Consider the following 19,341-nt stretch of genomic DNA (forward strand, 5'->3'; position numbering starts at 1 on the left):
GGACACAATCAGCTTCCAGAGGCCTTCCCTGCAATTGCCCAGCACCAACTGGACGTGCCTAGACCCTGTTTTTTGGCCTCTGCTGAAGTTAATCCTGACCCTCATAGAGGTGTCTCCGAGGTCCTCGATCCTTGACTGGTGTCCGACTGTATTCCTCCTACTTTAAAACTGCACTACAGGTGAAAATCCAGAAATTCTGGGCTCTTCTCCTCCAGGGGCAACCGCCGACATCTCCCCCAACACTCCCAATAGGGCAAAGTTCTCATGGCGACCTGCTCTTCGTAGCTGCAACAAGCTCCCACCAATGGAAAGCTTTGCCTGTCACATTCTCTTCCCACGGGTAACAAACTCCTCCCGGCTCCCACCAACATGAAGCTCCGGCTGGAGCTTTGTGTGTAGAACTGGATTGTGAGAGAAGGTAAACTTTACACCGGGATGAACCTGGTCCCTGTATCTGACCTGTTCTCCATTACAGTAGGCCTGAAATTGTGACACTGACCCGGTCCAGCTCAACCAGAAAACTGCATGTGGCACATTGTGCTTCTGGTTGCTATTTTTACCTTTAAACTTTTAAAATGCATTACTTCAGTTCTACTTATTGGATTTTGGTAATTTTGGTGTCATTTTGTATATTAACTTGTACGTACCCTATCCTTCTAAATTATTTTGGGATTTTTCTGGTTTTGTGTTTTCACATTATTGCTGTTTAAGTACTGCTTATTACTTCACACATTGCCACTATTTTAAGCCTGCCTGCTTTTGTGCTAATCTGTCAGAGGGCTAAGCGTAGATTTATTTAGTGACTTTGTGGTTCACCCTGACAAGGATTGTATTTGTTACCCGAGTGAGGCTGTCACCCCTCTCAACGAATTGCCCAGTTTTCTTTCAGTGAAATACCAGGCAAACCTACTTTACTTCAGTCCCTGGCAATGAGGCCAAGTCAAAGCTACCATTATAGTACTCAGTAAGCTTCTATTTATGTTAGGTATTAAGATTCTGTGACCATAAACAAAGCATACTGGTGCAGGGGCCCAAAGTATCTTCAACAGTTTGCACATACTATATCCTAAACGGAGTCCTGGGATCATACTTGCAACTTTGACTATACAACAATGCTTCAAATTCAAAAAGATGGAAGTAGAGCCGAAGGATTAAAGGTCCCTAGACACTGCAATGAATTAAAACCTCAACTGAGGGCATACTCTAAAGGTGGGCCAGGGAGCCTCTAATAAACCAAATTGACCAGTTTGGCTTTTTGGCTCAACTCATTCGGCTGCAACTGAACAATACTGGATAGGAAATCCTTCTTCACATCAAGCAAGACTTTGAATAAGTTGTCAAATACTCAGTCACCTATGGTAGCATGCCAGAATAACCACAAAGAGAAACACTATACAGCAGTAATAAATAACTTACTTTTCATGATTGAAAGGATGCCACATTGAGTTCCTATCTGTCACGCAAATTTTCATGAATGATTTTCTTTTATAAAGAAAAGTCCTTGAAAAACAGTTTGTCACTAACGGTTTTGAAGGAGTGAGTGCTTTGTGTGACTTAAAGACAACTGATTTATATATATATATGAATCCTCTGCCAAAGTCATTCAGCCTCAACATTACAATTCACACTGTGGGCCCTAGACATTTCACCATATGCGGTCGGTAAGATAGTATACGTGAAAGACCCTGTCACTCACTTGGCACCCATAATATGTGAATACCTGCAGTTTGGTCACTATTCGGGTATTAATTGGACCAAACCAATTATTTTCCCTTTTATTCCAAACACTAAATCCCACACATTGGAGTTCCTCTTACTGTGGTTTACTGACCCTGTGAAATATTTAGGGATCTGGATCCATAAGGATCCGGGCCTAGTGCTTCAATGTAATTATGGCAGGGCCAAGACACAGCTTGAGGACCAGGTGCACAGATGATCTAGGCCACCAGTGTCTATGGCAGACATGGTGGCTGTCATGAAAATGGTGATATTACCTACATTTCTTTCTTTTTAATAAGCTCCCTATTGTACTGTTGCAACACTTTTTCAAAACGCTAAAAACACATTTATTAACAATAGGATGGGCAGAAAAACAATCTGGAATTTATTGGGAAACGCTCACTTTACCATACATGCAAGGGTGTTTCTGTGTGCTAGACCTTGAACTTTATTATTTATGTGTGCAAACTCGTTTCACACACTATTTGTACTTTCACCATGATTACGTCCCACATGAGGGATTGACCATGATGAAGCCGGCCTGCTCCCATTGCATGCTTTCCTGTCACACAGGCAAACTTATATTACTCAGACTGAATTCAATACAATTCAATGCACCACATGAATTTGGGGTGTGCTCCCACAATGAACCCCTTACCTGCCAGCACCCCCCCTCCTATTTCACCTGGCCATATCGGATACACAGGAACCGTGAGCATTGAAGGTCCTTGGCAAGGCAGGTTTGAAACCATGGCAGACATCTACTCTCAGGAGACTTTTATTGCCCTAGATGACATCTCACACGCACAGCCAACATCTCTGTGCTGCTATACATGCATTGTTTTCTCAGTTCCTGGGGGCACGCCCCACACTGCATGCTTTAATGACTAGCTCTACGCATAAGGGACTCATTACCAAGTAATATGTGTCGGTAAAAAACAATAGGTCTGCAGTCCCTGATCCGGCGCTGGAGAAATGGACCTCTGTTTTGGATCAACCGATGGAGTCAACTGACTTGGCATTCTGTCGTGCACAAACTAGAATGCTTACACCTAACTGTAATTTATGTGTAATTTACTTCAAATACTTCCACCAAATGTATTATACACTTGTAAAGTTATACAAATTTGGTTTGAGGGGAGATGCTAACTGTTTGAGGTAGAGTACGCCCAATGACGATTTCTTGCATTGGGCATGGTTTTGTCCGCCCATACAGCAATTTTGGATGCAGGTCATGGATGCCCTTGCTGCCAAGGCACTGGAGCCTGTGGCGTGTTGCCTGCACGTGTGCCTTCTTGGTTTGGTTAAAGATCTGCAGCCGTAAATCCGTAGACTCACAGCAGTGGCACTTTTGCTGTCTAAGAGATGAGTTGCTTTGTCCTGGGCAAGAGTGCAACACCCACTAAATGGCAATGGCTGTCAAGTATGATTTACTGTCAAGAACAATTGGAACTCTAAGCCAAAGAACGTCTGGTGCCTTCACGGCCTAAGAACAATAGGGGGGACACTCACTACCTACCTGCTGACAATTTCGGACCTCTCCTAAAGGTGTGGGGAATGAATGCTACTGTCTCCACTAGGACGTAGTGATTTGATGGGTGTGACTAGTTGATGTACGTGAGAACAGATCATATTCTGTTGTGGGTGGTGTTGACGCAGATATGCTAATTAGAAATTATTAATAAATGCTTACATGTTATGATTTACAAACGTTCATAGAGAAATTAATTGTAGAGAAAAATTAATATGCATGTTTGAAAATGTGCCCATGGGGTATGTCAGCCACTTATACGAACTTGTACTAAAAGAACTAAAAATGTGTGAAATAATGAAAATGTATAATAATAATGTAGTAATATGTCATATTAAGATGTATAATCTATGTTTTGCATTAATTTGTAGAATTAACTTAGCCGTAGTTGTGGCCTAGCATTCCAAGCCTCATACAGAAGCTGAATTTCTAGCGCACTGCAGAGAAGCTGGTGCCTTGAACTGTCCCTGAACTGCATACATTAATAAAATCTGCTTAGCTAGAATTTTCCGCAATGTACCAACGAACAGGAGATGAGGGACTAGGAAATGTAAAAAGTTTGATGTAAGACAGACTTGATGTACTTTCCCAGGACTCGAACAATAGAAGCACTGACTGGAGAAGAAGATGCAACATTCTCGATACCTGATGAGCCGGATGATGAGGGCATCGTACAGCAAACCAATCAACTAATTGGGGATGGAGAAATATTCTAACTCATAGATTTGTAAAATTAATATTATAGGTTAGAGTCATATCTGCCGATTGACTGACCAATTAGGAATTAGAGGGATGGACTGAACAACTCTAATAAAAATTAATGACAAGGGGCTAAAACTTCAGATAGGAGGGCAGATGCGAGGGGAGAAATGCTGATGCCAGAAGATGCGATTCAAGATTGTCATTGGGCTCATGCGCTTGAGAACCTGATGCATTGCTAATCGAGTGATGACCTGAGGATGTAGACTGACTTTGTTGCTGATCCATTTCGTGGATAGGTAGCTATGAAAATGTGACTGATAAATGTTTATGCCTTTCTTTCTAGGTACCAACTGCACTGTTTTATAGTTTTTCTCTTAGCTAGATGTTTTCCTAATTCACATTTTCTAAATTGTTTTTCCATGAAGTGCCACATGCTAAATGCTAATCTGGGTTAGGTAAGGGTCCTTTGGGTGACGTTGACAGTGACAAATGATTGATGGACTGATTGCTGAACTTGGCTGTTAATGCTGTTATATTAATCTTTGTTGGCTTATGCTGAAGCCTTCAAGCATATGTTTTCTCAAGTTCTGATTAGATTGTTATTGGTGGTCATTAATGAACTAATTCTGATTTGATTTAATAAAGTTTGATCTAACCTGATGACTTAGTATTGTAACTAATAGGGAAATACAATTGATAAAACGTATAATTATGTTGTGGTTATTCATGAAATGTTGATTTATTATCTCATGCTTAATAATTCTCTTAGTGGTTGCTGATTGATTACATTGATAATTGATGTTCATCGATTACTACATAGCTAGGATACTTCATGCGATCCTAAAGGTTCATCGGCCTATACCCGTCCCCTTGTAAGTTTACTTACTAAGGACCAGGCGCGCTAGCACTGGTATACGTGGGTATGTTTGATTATGTCATGTATACTTTAAATGCACACTGCACAAAATGCTGATTTAAAAAAAAAATCTATGGCCCAAGGCAATATGCAACCTTGGCATTATAGCGTGTGTTATGTTAGGAGCTGTATAACAGACTGCAATTTAGTCTTAATTTTTATTGAAACTGAGGTGTGCATTTTATCACCTTGTTATTTCCCACTCTTATCGTTATCTTACGGTTTTCTCTTTACAGCATGAAGGTCTCATCAGATAAAGGCCTCCGTTTGTGAGGTGAGTGTTTGGTTTGGTACTCTTAAGGGGCGCACTTCTTTTTCAGTGCTGGCTCTAAATAGACATAGCGCCCAGTTTTTCTAGGTTCTACGAGTTCTATTTTTTGGGCTTTGCCACATCGGAAACTAATGATGTGAGGACTGGACTAATCGTTGCAAACAATAATGCTTCATTTATTGATGGTAATGAGCCGCGTGTTGTAGTTATGCTGTGTTTGCAGCTATTTGTCTTGATTTGTAATTGTTTTGGGGGTATTTTGTAGACTGCTGGAGGTTTCTTAAAAGATTAAGGGCCATATGTACAAACACATTTTCCCATAGACACCGAATGGGCAAAACTGCTTGCTACATCTGGCCCTAAATGTATTCTGTGTGCCATAACATATTCGGAAAAGTTAACCAGAGGAAAGTAAAAATGATGTGTCTGTATTTGTCTAAATCGATGGTAAACTGTATTTTGCAAAAGCATTATCCCAGTTTTAACAAAAAAAGCCAAACAGAAATCGAACTGAAATTAGCATATTTATTAATCTAAAAGTATTTAGTCTAAATTTATACACAGTACAGGGAGTGCAGAATTATTAGGCAAGTTGTATTTTTGAGGATTAATTTTATTATTGAACAACAACCATGTTCTCAATGAACCCAAAAAACTCATTAATATCAAAGCTGAATATTTTTGGAAGTAGTTTTTAGTTTGTTTTTAGTTTTAGCTATGTTAGGGGGATATCTGTGTGTGCAGGTGACTATCACTGTGCATAATTATTAGGCAACTTAACAAAAAAAAATATATACCCATTTCAATTATTTATTATTACCAGTGAAACCAATATAACATCTCAACATTCACAAATATACATTTCTGACATTCAAAAACAAAACAAAAACAAATCAGTGACCAATATAGCCACCTTTCTTTGCAAGGACACTCAAAAGCCTGCCATCCATGGATTCTGTCAGTGTTTTGATCTGTTCACCATCAACATTGCGTGCAGCAGCAACCACAGCCTCCCAGACACTGTTCAGAGAGGTGTACTGTTTTCCCTCCTTGTAAATCTCACATTTGATGATGGACCACAGGTTCTCAATGGGGTTCAGATCAGGTGAACAAGGAGGCCATGTCATTAGATTTCCTTCTTTTATACCCTTTCTTGCCAGCCACGCTGTGGAGTACTTGGACGCGTGTGATGGAGCATTGTCCTGCATGAAAATCATGTTTTTCTTGAAGGATGCAAACTTCTTCCTGTACCACTGCTTGAAGAAGGTGTCTTCCAGGAACTGGCAGTAGGACTGGGAGTTGAGCTTGACTCCATCCTCAACCCGAAAAGGCCCCACAAGCTCATCTTTGATGATACCAGCCCAAACCAGTACTCCACCTCCACCTTGCTGGCGTCTGAGTCGGACTGGAGCTCTCTGCCCTTTACCAATCCAGCCACGGGCCCATCCATCTGGCCCATCCAGACTCACTCTCATTTCATCAGTCCATAAAACCTTAGAAAAATCAGTCTTGAGATATTTCTTGGCCCAGTCTTGACGTTTCAGCTTGTGTGTCTTGTTCAGTGGTGGTCGTCTTTCAGCCTTTCTTACTTTGGCCATGTCTCTGAGTATTGCACACCTTGTGCTTTTGGGCACTCCAGTGATGTTGCAGCTCTGAAATATGGCCAAACTGGTGGCAAGTGGCATCGTGGCAGCTGCACGCTTGACTTTTCTCAGTTCATGGGCAGTTATTTTGCGCCTTGGTTTTTCCACACGCTTCTTGCGACCCTGTTGACTATTTTGAATGAAACGCTTGATTGTTCGATGATCACGCTTCAGAAGCTTTGCAATTTTAAGAGTGCTGCATCCCTCTGCAAGATATCTCACTATTTTTGACTTTTCTGAGCCTGTCAAGTCCTTCTTTTGACCCATTTTGCCAAAGGAAAGGAAGTTGCCTAATAATTATGCACACCTGATATAGGGTGTTGATGTCATTAGACCACACCCCTTCTCATTACAGAGATGCACATCACCTAAAATGCTTAATTGGTAGTAGGCTTTCGAGCCTATACAGCTTGGAGTAAGACAACATGCATAAAGAGGATGATGTGGTCAAAATACTCATTTGCCTAATAATTCTGCACTCCCTGTATATAGGTACTCTAATGCACGCGTGCCTGATTCACAAATAATATTGCACATCCACCAACACCTGGCCTTCACAACGAATCCACCCCCAACCCTACACATGCAAGTCCCATTCTGAACCGCAGAAGGGAAAAATTGGATTTCAGCCTAACAAGTGTGACTGTCCGTCTAACTCGAAATTTCTGCAACTATAATGGAAGTTCTGAGTGAGCAAACCTGCTACTAGGGACAGTTTGAGAGTCCTTTTGTGTGCTTCCACAGCTAAAAGTGAACATCTACAGACTTGAAGGTTTGTCATTATTTCCCATAGTGTTTCAGGTGATGTCTCGTCGTTAAAATGCTGGTAAATGTAACTGTGTTAAAAATGGGGAAAGTACATGTGTTTTAAGAACCAGAATTACACCGGAATGGTTTCGGAATTGAAAGGGGCATTTGCTACTCAGTTTCTCATCAAGAAAAATAGCTGTAAGCGTTTACAGACATCTTATTTCATACTTAAGTATACACCTGTGACTTTTCTGTACTTGGACCTACTAAAGAATGTAATGTGGGACTCTCCTACAATATTGGGTTTCCAAGAGTACTCCAGGATTTTTTGTGGGCTTATAGAAAGCTGGATATGTGCTCATAAATTCAGAGCAATCTTACAGAAGCAATTTAGGTCTTTATTTTATATAAATTGCACCACATTGCTCTTTTTTGTCTGGTGAAGAATGGGCATGTAAATGTACAGAGACCTGTTTCATAATGTCTTTTTGTGGAAATTGTGAGTTGATTTATAAAGCAGAGTGCTTGGCAATGAAGTTATTGTGTTAGTGATCTTTGCGTAACCACTGCGATTGTTTTCTTTACAACATCCTAAATATTCCGTTTTTGGGATCTCGCCAGTCCTCTGGATAATTTGAAGTAATCACTAAATTATTGTCTTTTATTCCACCAAATGTTCAATGTCCAGTCTTCTTCTGGTATTGCAAGTCCTGATCTCTTTGATATTACCCCATTCCCTCCTTCAGATTTCTACTTTAAGGTTGCACTCCATCAAAAGAGTGTAGTTTCACTGCAGAGAGGAGTATGTTAGTGCTTCGGTAGACAGTGCTATCTTTTTTTTTCCAGGCCAGTAGGAGAACAACGTTTTTATGAGGCTTTTCAGTCTCTAGTGCTGCCGCCACTCCATCCTCTGTTCTCATTGGATTCCAGGAGCACGCCCACCTCTTTCTTCCAGTAGGTATTCTTATTTGTGTGCAATGTAGACAGTCCCAGTTGAGTTCTGCCCTCTTAGAAGCTTGGCGCACACCCAGTGTAAGGGAAGAAATGAGGATTGAGCTTCCTAATTTGCTAAAGTCAGGGTCTCAAATAATACAGAATTTCCTCTGATACTCTAGACACGATTTTATCCAGATTCCTGTCAAACTCCTGAAGATAAGAGTGAGGATTGAAAACAGATCTTATGATAAGAGTCCCTCCCTACTTGAACTACTTCCGCAGCTGTCCCTACCGCAAAAGGCAACAAAGGTAAAGCTGCTTTTGCCTAGATGGAACCATTCCCTGACCATCTCTCCCTTAGCCTTGGGTAACATATTGGTAAGTGGTCTTCGTAAAGGCTTGGAATAACTGAGTGTATGCTCTGTTCCTATCCTGCTACGCTGAGACTTCCTTTCAGGTATTCCCATCAGCAGGGATTGGGGTTTTGACCTAGCCTTGCTGCCTGGTCTGATCTGTGACAGTCATCAATGCGATTATTTCTGTATACATTGCCTTTTGTTGTAAAATGTGATACCAAAGCCAGTAGAATAATGAAAAATATCCATGAAATAGATGTACCTCAGTAGTATGAACTGTGCAATTTATGGATGTAGACAGTGCTTTTATGATCACAAAATACACATTGTTTAAATTTTAGAAAGTATGAGGTTTTACCACAAATGTTTGTTGTGGTGAACTAGAATGAGTGAATCTCAACACTTTTCCTCGTTGAAGCAAAGGAAACCTTAAGTCACAGTTAGTTTTTGTTTAGCACTGCATACCTTCAAGATGGTATAATATGGCATAGATGCTTCTTAATTTCCTTTGTATACCACCATTGTGGTATCACATGCATAAGCTTAGTAATGGTGGGTAATGTATTATCCTCAAAATAATGCCAATAGGCCTTTTTATGGTCTTTCTTGACAGTGCAGCTGTCACCAGACAATTGTGTGCTCATCTCTGGAGAGCAGCTTTGGATCTGCCCACATGTTGGTAGTCAGGCGTACATGCTTTTTTTTATTTATCAAGCTACCTAAGCTTGAACTTTCAGGGGCACACACAAGACATAGGAATGCTATTAACGATAACTAGATATTTTGTTGTTTTTCTCTGGCGGCAACCCAGATGGGAGGTGTGCAGTCATGAACCTACATGTATTTTTAGGTCTGGCTTGACAATGCAAGATTCACTTAACCTTTTAAGGAACACAGATATTCTACAGTTCTTTGCATCCACACAAACATATCTATTGCCAACAAATTGCATCTTACAGCAAAAGTTGCCCATGTATTTCCACTAATAAAATCTACTGGTTTGCAAAGAAGGTTCCCAAACTATTCTCCGTGAATAAGCATGCATTGCTCCTGGAATTTAATTATTCGCCACCATGGATGGCGTAAGACACAAGTAGTCACAGAAAACTCTTAATGTATGCAGCCTGATTTATGTGGTATTTAAAGAGCGAAAACCTAGCCGAAAGGGAGCGAAGCACTGTACATAGGCCATGGCAAAGACGCAATCGCCATGAGATTTGAGAGGTTGCCGGTTTCTAAGAGCAAAATGAATGTAATGAAGTGGTATACTTATGTGGTGGTGAATGTAAATAAATCAACCCTCCTGTCACTCTTCATTGCAGCGCTTTCCATCGTGGCCTGTTGTCTTTAGTTGTCTTTATAGCCTTTGCCGCCAAATGCTGCTGAGTTGTTTGTATTTCTGTCCCCTGTATTTGACCGGCTTCAGAATAAAGGTGATATTTTCCCTTTCAGCTCATTTATATAATTTGATGTGTCAATTCTTAGTTTTTTAAGACTACCTGCGTTCTAATCAATATTTAAATAATTGTACTTAATGTAAATGTAACGTGGTTTAGAAGTTGTAAACCAAAGGTTGAGGGTGCCAAAATACATAAACAAACATTGTCCAAAAGTATCGTAGTAATGTATTGTAAAGCAAATTATTGTGTCAGGGTGGGCCGTATTTTTTTTTATAATTCAAATGATACAGTAGGGGGAGGTGGCGCTGGACTTTTTATTTTGTTTTTGACCACGAGGTCACAACTCTGTTACTCTTACTGGCTTGGCTAGTGGTCTGGCTAGGTAAACAAATTGTTATACCTGCGAGTGAAGGAGCCATTGCTGACCCGATTTTGTTTCCCAGCCATCATCCATCAGATTATTACTCACTATTAAGCATATACTTCTTTTCGTCCCTCCTTTCAGTCTTCTTTTTTACTTTAAACGACTTCTCTCTGCTATTTTAGGGAATAAGGGTTTTTACTGTGATTGTCCTTTTTTTTCTCAAATATGTAACGCATTCAGTTTTATTTTCTTAAATACATAAACATAAAGTGTTCTTATATGATTTTTCACAATATGTACTATATTAGAAATAAGCTAATTACTAAAAGTGGTGAACAACAACCACCACAGCTCACGGTATGGACTGTCTCATTCCATCAATATAACAGATCATTAAATTTAAATGTGACCTTCTGATATGAGTCTGAGAGGTTTTTTTTTTTCTAGGTATATTAATGCTAAAATAAAACAACATGCATTAATTAAACATAACAGTAAACTAATTAGAGAGTCACAGGATAGAATCCGGAGATTAGTGATTCATACCACAGTGTTATCGCGTTCATTTGGGATTACTATGTTATTGTCAACGTCTGAAGACCCATATAACCTGCAACTGTGTGTCACAAAGTTAAACTTTGTTAAACTGCTTTATTTGCCCTTTAGCATTTAACTGTTTTTCAAGAGCACAGAATCTCTGGTAGCAATTAGAAAGTGACGTAATGATTGTGTCCAGCCAGTGAACGCTGTTTGGTTTGCCCATCTGATAGTCCTCCACGAATCTATCACCAAAGCACGGTTGTTCTTTTGCTATTTTTTGCAGAAAATATTGTTAGAAGTCAAGACATTTGTCTAGAAGCAGTAAGACAGCTCTAGAGAATTTGTTTTGTGAATGAATGCCTAAATGTTTTTCAAAGTTCCCTAACCCATACCTGCCGCTTCTGAACAAATTATTGCTGAATTGTTCCTCCTATTTTGGTTGGTAGGCTTTTTCAGCACAGTAGTGAATTGAGTTGGTAGTGCTTAGAAACTATTTTAAAGTAACCTTACATCTGTACTGTTATGGATCAGTTTTTATGTTGGATAGTGTCCTTCACCTATTGGATCTGTTGGTGCTTTTATTTGCATGCTGAAATCTACAGTTGTTGAGTTCTGATTTAGGGATCTCTGCCAAGTGATCTTTTTAGGCTATCCAGTTGAGCGTGGGCTGGTCCCACTGTGGTGCTTTGAAAGATAAAGGGGATTTACAATGTTCCAACCTAACTCCTGTGCGTGGTATCAATAATGGGCTGTAGCTGCAAAGTCTGATAGATGGAAGAAAATGAACTGGAAGAGAGATGTTAAGGAAGATTGCTTGTTGATGAGAAGAAAGGGCATAGTGACTGAGTTAAGTGGAAAGAGATGATTTGGTGTGAGGTGGTTGATATGGCGCAGTCAGGGAAGGCATATTGTCATTGTAACTTCTGTTAGCTTTTGTGAAATGCGGTTGAATCTGTGTTTTGTGTGGAAGTAGTTGATAATGCTTAATACTTTTGGTGTGGTAATGGTTAATGTGGTGCCACCTGATAAATTATACCCGTGTGTTAGCATCTGAATACAAATAGTGTGCTTGTGACATTGCTATTTGTGTAGCAGCAAAAGATGGCTTTGTGAATTAATTAATTGGACACTGTCTTCCATGTACTTAGAAAAATACAGTCTTTAAAACCCCTTTTAGTGGGCTTTCACCACGAAATAGGTAGTAAAATGCATCTCATTATGGTCCAAGACAAGCACAAATAGGGAATAGATGAGGTATTTCCTATCTGCCTTATTGTACTTGATCTTTCTGCTGGCTTTGACATGTTTTGCCATTTCATGCTCCTCCAGTGTCTCGAGTCAGTAGGTTTTCAATAGTCATTCAGGACATGATTTGCATTTTTTTTTTTTTTTCAGCAGAACTCAGTTTTTGGCTATCTACCCTTTTCTTTTCGTTTGAAATGCTCAGTAGTGGTTTTTGGGGTTCTGCAGGGATCTTCTCTATTCTCTATTTTGTTTAATATTTATATGCATATCGATGCCAGTTTCATTGGGTCTTATGGTACGAAGTGGTCTCTTATACTTATTATACTCCACTAATGCTAAGAATGGGTAAACCACCTAACTAAATACAGAAGTCCCTCAATATCTGCCTCCCTGACCTCACTTAGTGGAGTTGAAGTTTAATGCTTGTACAAAAAAAAATATCCTTTTCTTGGTCAACTGGCCCTCTGGAACTCAGCTTTTTTTCCCCCTTAGTTAGATGGGTAGATAACCCATATTAGCTCTTCCTGCTTCTTTTCGGATGATAGTTATCTGGAAACTATTCTTTTGTGTCCTCCAATCTTAAAGCCTTGGCAGTAAGTGCTCCCACCTTCTCAATACTAGATTAAGCATTGTGCATGCTACGAGAGCCTTCCCTCCTGCTTTCTCAGAGGGTTGCAAGGAGTGCATAACATGTCTGTCAGATTTCTCAAGATTGTTGAAAAGCCTACTGTACCGGTAGCTGGCTGGAAGCTGCACTGGTTTTCAGTTGCCCAGCAGTAACTATTCAAGCTCTTGTATCTTGTTCACACGTCTTTCTATAACCTGGTCTTAATATACTCTTCAACAAATATACTAGATACATGCCCACTTGCTGCCTCACTAATAGCTCATCCTTACTGTTCCATATTTTTCACTTTTAAGAAACTCATGCTGTTGGCTGCTCCTTCTCTATAACTGCCCCTTATGGAATAACCTTCCACTTTTTTTGCGTCTGGTAAATCGGCATGTTTCATTAGGAATGCTCTAAGGACTCCCCTCTTTTGCTGGACAAATTCCATCATTGGTCTTAGTTTATAGTTCTATGAAGGTTGTTGATAAATGTGTGCTTTACAAGTACTGTACTTGCCTACTTACTAGAGCATATCAATGAGCAGTGTTGAGCAGAGTGTTTCTGTCTCTTGGGAGGCTACTGCCGTGGGTGGCAAGACTTTTTTTAAAGTAAAAAAGTGCATGCCCTTTAATAATGTTATTAAAACTGTTGATAAAGCCATTACCTGATAGACGGTAATTATTGAATCCCCCATGTTCTCTTCTATCCCATCAACTGAAGTATTCAAGAGGTGACAAAGGTGCAGGATGAGATGAAAAAATATTGCCAGATTAAGTAGATTACAAACATTGTAACAAAATCTTGGAAACCGAAATATAGTTAATCCTGTAACCCTGCCCTAACGGTGGCTAAAGTTAGCTATAGTCAGGTCTTGGGGAAGGGCACGGAATGTATACTGGTGTATTCAAGTGAAGGAAGCAGTGTACAAAGCCCAGAGTTGTCCATAAAAAAATCCTCAAGTTGTGGGGTCCCTGGTGGGACACTCTGGGCTTTTTGGGGGAGGGATTCGGACACATGGTGTGAAACCATGCATGAAACTGGGATGGGTGAGAAGGGTGTAGTTTGGGTGGGGCCTGGGTTGTAGCAGTCATGATGAATTGTATATTCTTTTGTATACTGTAATGAGCATTATGTGGTAAATTGACGCCTGTACCACATGATTACCACTTCCAAAGTTTTTTTTTAATTATGTTATATAAACCTCAAAAATATATATTTTTTAAAGATTCCAAAAAGGGCAGTGTCATGTTTTACAGGGTTGTATATTTTAAACAATGTCAAAGGCATCTTATCCTAATTAATGTGCATGAACACACAACAACCAGCATTATCAATTTCCAATAGAAGGTAAAAAAAAAATTGCAATACAGTTTCTTTTTAGTTTCAGATATTCCACTTCCTTACAATGTGTTTCCAGTAAAAGGGCAATGTTTATATTTAACCTGGCAAGTTGCTGAAAGACGTACCTGTTTGGTGAGGAAAGATTGAGATAATCTTTCAATTTAGTAGGGACTTCAAACGCCCTAGTAAATCCACTATGGTCGATTGTGCAAACACATGTGCGCAATATGCCAGATCTTACAATAAACTTTGTATGAATAGGTCTTAAGGCAAGGAATTCGTTTCTTCTAGCATTTGTGGCATTGTACAAACCTTGAGAAACTGGTATGGTGTGGTCACAACATATATTTTCTTTCCTCACCTTGGCAGCCTTAGGAATATGTAACTAGTCAGCATATTCCGAGTAGAGCATTGTAATGCCGCAAAGCTTTTATGTGGAAAAGCTTTGCTTTCAAAGGTTGCGTGCTGTTTGCAAGTTGAATGAAGGTGATTTCAGAATGCCCGCTAGCTCTGGAGTACTTCTTTTTTAATTTATTTTTTTAGGACGATTATAAGGTCTTCATCATCAACCACTTCTGAAAGGCCATACAGATGTACTTATTGTGCCAGCTTCTATATTCTAGGACCTTTGTCTGATTGAGAAACTGTAAAATCACTTTGAGATTTAAGTTGTGAAATCTCTTTGAGATTTTAGTGGTGTCTTGCAGTTTGCTAAAACGCTGCTCTGTTTCAGTTTATCTGCTCTCCTCTTGTCTTCAAGCTGTTGCAATTTTGCATTTGTGGCGGTCACAGGGTGTTGCCTGTCTAGAAAAGTTCTACTGTAGAAGTTAATAGGAGACACAGGGATCATTTTTGGGTCTTTTAGGTTTTGCTCTGGAAGAGGAAGGTTTGGACTTGATACAGGTCAAGAAGTCATCCAATTGTTTGTTAGAGCAGGTTTTGGTGGAAGAGGAAGTCGGGATCCGCTCATTCTGATGGTCGATGAGTAAAACTGAGCTACCCTCAGAAGCACATCAATGAGAAAAGAGGAACATGAGACAAAATCACCTTAAAGGTAATTTGTAATATGGTGCCACTAGTGTATAAGACCAGTAAGTGCATAAGCTTTTTTGTCTTTTGTATTATTTTATGTAGGTCACTTAAGATAATTAGTAGCAATACAGGAGTGAAGTTTAAAATATGCCAGAAACACAAAATGATGGCCGCTGCAAAAGACATGATGATCCATTGCTAGTCAATAAATATAATTTGGTTGCTAAAGATATGAAAAAGAAAAGGGATATGATGAAGTGCGTTTGGACTGTGGTATGCTGAAAAGATTATCTGAAGCCGTCCTAGTGAGGAAAGATTAACCATGCCACACAGACATAATGGCGACTGGTGTGTGGAATCACTGAGAAAACAAGGCAGCACATTAAAGCACTGGAATGGCCACAGAAAACAAGAAATATTATTCCCCTCTATACAGCGTCCATTCACAGGGCAATAGGAGCTAGGAAGTAAGTCTCCTCAACCACACAGAGTTTACAGTTTAGAGCAGTGGTTCCCAACCTGTGGTCCAGGACACTGGGGGTCCTCGAAGCCTCCTCAGGGGGTCCGTGACAGCCGAGGAAATTAAATAATATTAACAGATTAGGTCCCCAACTTTCAGTAATGACTCAGTGGAGGGGTCACCAGATTTCAATAATGTTTCAGTGGGGGTCCCCGGGTTCCAGTATTGATAAAGTGGGGGTCCACAAAAGTCAAAAGATTGAGAATAACTGGTTTAAGAGGTCATTTAATTCTGCGCCTCGTCGCATCTCCCACTTTGTTTTTGAACAAAATAAACTGTCCTAGCTAATGCAATATTCTCCCTACTTTGCAATAGGCAGATAGTGCATTTATGCCTGATTTCGAGATCTGGCCTTTTACAGCTAGTTTTGTCTCTTTTAGGCCTAGTATTTCTGATATTGTAATTACTATGTGATCTGAAAGTGTCATGCAGGCTCATATCCTCAATAGATTGCAGGGTACAGGCATGCACATGGGTGGACGGATGTTAACAGTTTTCAGCAAATGCCTAAAACAAACGACTTACGTCTGTACTTACATAGCTTATACTTTCTCATTTAATTTAAATACATCTCACGTTTCCCCTTAACTCCCTGATTCTAATCTCGTCCTTGTGACGTACGAAACAGAGGGATGGGCTCTGCATACACTCTTCAGGCGTGTACTCGCTCTTTCTCAGGGGATGACGACATTGTGGTCGCCGACCAGCTCACTGGACTGGTTGAACTTCATTCTTTAAAGTTTACCCTAGGTATCAGGGGCGTTGTTGGAGCAGCAAGAACGATCCACAGGAAGGCATGTTTCCGGTAGTAGTATGCCTGCTTCAGATGGAAGGCCGACTGTGCAGAAACTTAAGACCCGAGGCCTTATTGCCAAAGCCATTTTCATTAATAAAACCATTACGATTGGAATGGTCGAGTCGGGGCCTTTAAGGCATCTATTAACAGTAGCCTTGGAGGTATGGATGCATTTGGTTCTGCATAATATTACTCATTGATTGCCTAATATTATGCGGGAGTAAATCTCAAGCAAGAGTTTGGGAGTAGACTGATGAAAGTATATTATACCTTGTAAGTTTGTGAATGTCCGAGTGTTAACAAACTCCTTTAACCCCTTCGCTGCCAGGCCTTTTCCCCCTCAGGTGGCAAGCCTTTTTTTGGCTGTTTGGGGCAGTTCGCGCTTAGGCCCTCATAAAGTTTTGTCCACATAAGCTACCCACGCCAAATGTGCGTCTTTTTTTTTCAACGTCATAGGGATTCTAGAGGTACCCAGACTTCGTGGGCTTCTCTGAAGGAGACCAAGAAATTAGCCAAAATATAGAGCAAAATTCGTTTTTTAAAATGAAATAGGAAACAAGGGCTGCAGAAGGCGGCTTGTGGTTTATCCCCCTGAAAATGGCATCAACAAAGGGTTTGCAGTGCTAAAATCCCCATCTTCCCGGCTTTCAGGAACAGGCAGACTTGAATCAGGCAACCCCATTTGTTAACACAATTTTGGCATTTTACTTGGACGTACCCCATTTTTACTATTTTTTTTGTGCTTTCAGCCTTCTTCCAGTTAGGGGCAGAAATGGGTGTTAAACCAATGCTGGATCCCAGAAAGATAAACATTTCTTAAAAGAAGACAAAATTCTGAATTCAGCAAGGGGTAATTTGTGTAGATCCTACAAGTGTTTCCTACAGAAAATAACAGCTGAAATAAAGAAATATTGAAATTGAGGTGAAAACAACAGCCATTCTTCTCCACGTATTCCACTGTAACTTTTTCCTGCAATGTCAGATGTTTGAAAGCAATATACTGTTACGTCTGATGGACTCTTCTGGTTGCGGGGATATATAGGGCTTGTAGGTTCATCAAGAACCCTAGGTACCCAGAGCCAATAAATGAGCTGCACCTTGCAATGGGTTTTCATTCTATACCGCGTATACAGCAATTCATTTGCTGAAATATAAAGAGTGAAAAATAGGTATCAAGAAAACCTTTGTATTTCCAAAATGGGCACAAGATAAGGTGTTGAGAAGCAGTGGTTATTTACACGTCTCTGAATTCCGGGGTGCCCAGACTAGCAAGTGAATTACAGGGCATTTCTCAATTAGATGTCTTTTTTTACACACTGTCTTACGTTTGGAAGGAAAAAATGTAGAGAAAGACAAGGGACAATAACTCTTGTTTTGCCATTCTATGTTCCCCCAAGTCTCCCGATAAAAATGGTACCTCACTTGCGTGGGTAGGCCTAATGCTCGTGACAGGAAACGCAACATGGACGCATCACATTTTTACATTGAAATCTGACGTGTTTTTTGTAAAGAGTCTAGCTATAGATTTTGGCCTCTAGCTCAGCCGGCACCCAGGGAAACCTACCAAACCTGTGCATTTTTTTAAAACTAGACACCTAGGGGAATCCAAGATGCGGTGACTTGTGGGGCTCTCACCAGGTTCTGTTACCCAGAATCCTTTGCAAACCTCAAAATTTGGCTAAAAAAACACTTTTTCCTCACACTTCGGTGACCGAAAAGTTCTGGAATCTGAGAGGAGCCACGAATTTCCTTCCACCCAGCGTTCCCCCAAGTCTCCTGATATAAAAATGATACCTCACTTGTGTGGATAGGCCTAGTGCCCGCGACAGGAAATGCCCCAAAACACACCATGGACACATCACATTTTCCCTAAGAAAACAGAGCTGTTTTTTTGCAAAGTGCCTACCTGTGGATTTTGGCTGTAGCTCAGCCGGCACCTAGGGAAACCTAATAAACCTGTGCATTTTTTTAAAACTAGACACGTAGGGGAATCCAAGATGAGGTGACTTGTGGGGCTCTCACAGGTTCCTTTACCCAGGATCCTTTGCCAACCTCAAAATTTGGCTAAAAAACACTTTTCCCTCACATTTCGGTGCAGAAAAGTTCTGGAATCTGAGAGGAGCTACAACCCAGCATTCACCCAAGTCTCCCGATAAAAATAGTACCTCGCTTGTGTGGGTGGCCCAGGTGCCTGCAACAGAAAAATGCCAATAACCTGTAGAGATTGAGGGGTTAGCACAGCGAGTTGATAAGCACATATTTTTCTTTTATACATCTTTTAGGCTGACTCTGCTTTGGGGACCCACACAAGTGAGGTATCATTTTACTTGGGAGACTGAGGGGAATGCTGTGTGGTAGGAAATTTGTGCCGGAGAGATGATCCCACAAAGAAAAGTGAGGAAAATATGCTTTTTTTAAAGCAAATTTTGAGGGTTGCAAAGGAGTCTGGGTAAGAAAATGTTGGGGGATCCAGGCAAACCAAACTCCCTGGACTCCTTGGGGTGTCTAGTTTTAAAACATGTCTGAGTTTGGTAGGTTTCCCTAGATGTGTCCACGTACTTATGTGATGTTCCAAACACTGAAATTGTGAAAAGAAATGCACTTAGGTTATGTTAAAAAGACCCCTCACCCTCCAACCAAGTTGGTGGCATGCTTCATCATCTGGGTCC

At 40.4% G+C, this 19,341-nt stretch overlaps 1 protein-coding gene across 4 annotated transcripts in view; it reads left to right on the forward strand.

Moving 5' to 3' along the window:
* Positions 1–19,341, forward strand: part of SYTL4 (synaptotagmin like 4) — a 585,230-nt gene that overhangs the window by 179,080 nt on the left and 386,809 nt on the right. For 3 of the 4 annotated variants that reach the window (XM_069212747.1, XM_069212740.1, XM_069212756.1), the window contains exon 2: positions 5,105–5,142. The exons of the other annotated variant lie outside the window; for it this stretch is intronic. The gene's annotated coding sequence lies outside the window, so the exon portion shown is untranslated. The remainder of the gene's footprint in view (positions 1–5,104; positions 5,143–19,341) is intronic. 4 annotated transcript variants of the gene reach the window in all.

The sequence above is a fragment of the Pleurodeles waltl genome, chromosome 2_1, assembly GCF_031143425.1.
Source record: "Pleurodeles waltl isolate 20211129_DDA chromosome 2_1, aPleWal1.hap1.20221129, whole genome shotgun sequence".
Classification (NCBI taxonomy): domain Eukaryota; kingdom Metazoa; phylum Chordata; class Amphibia; order Caudata; family Salamandridae; genus Pleurodeles; species Pleurodeles waltl.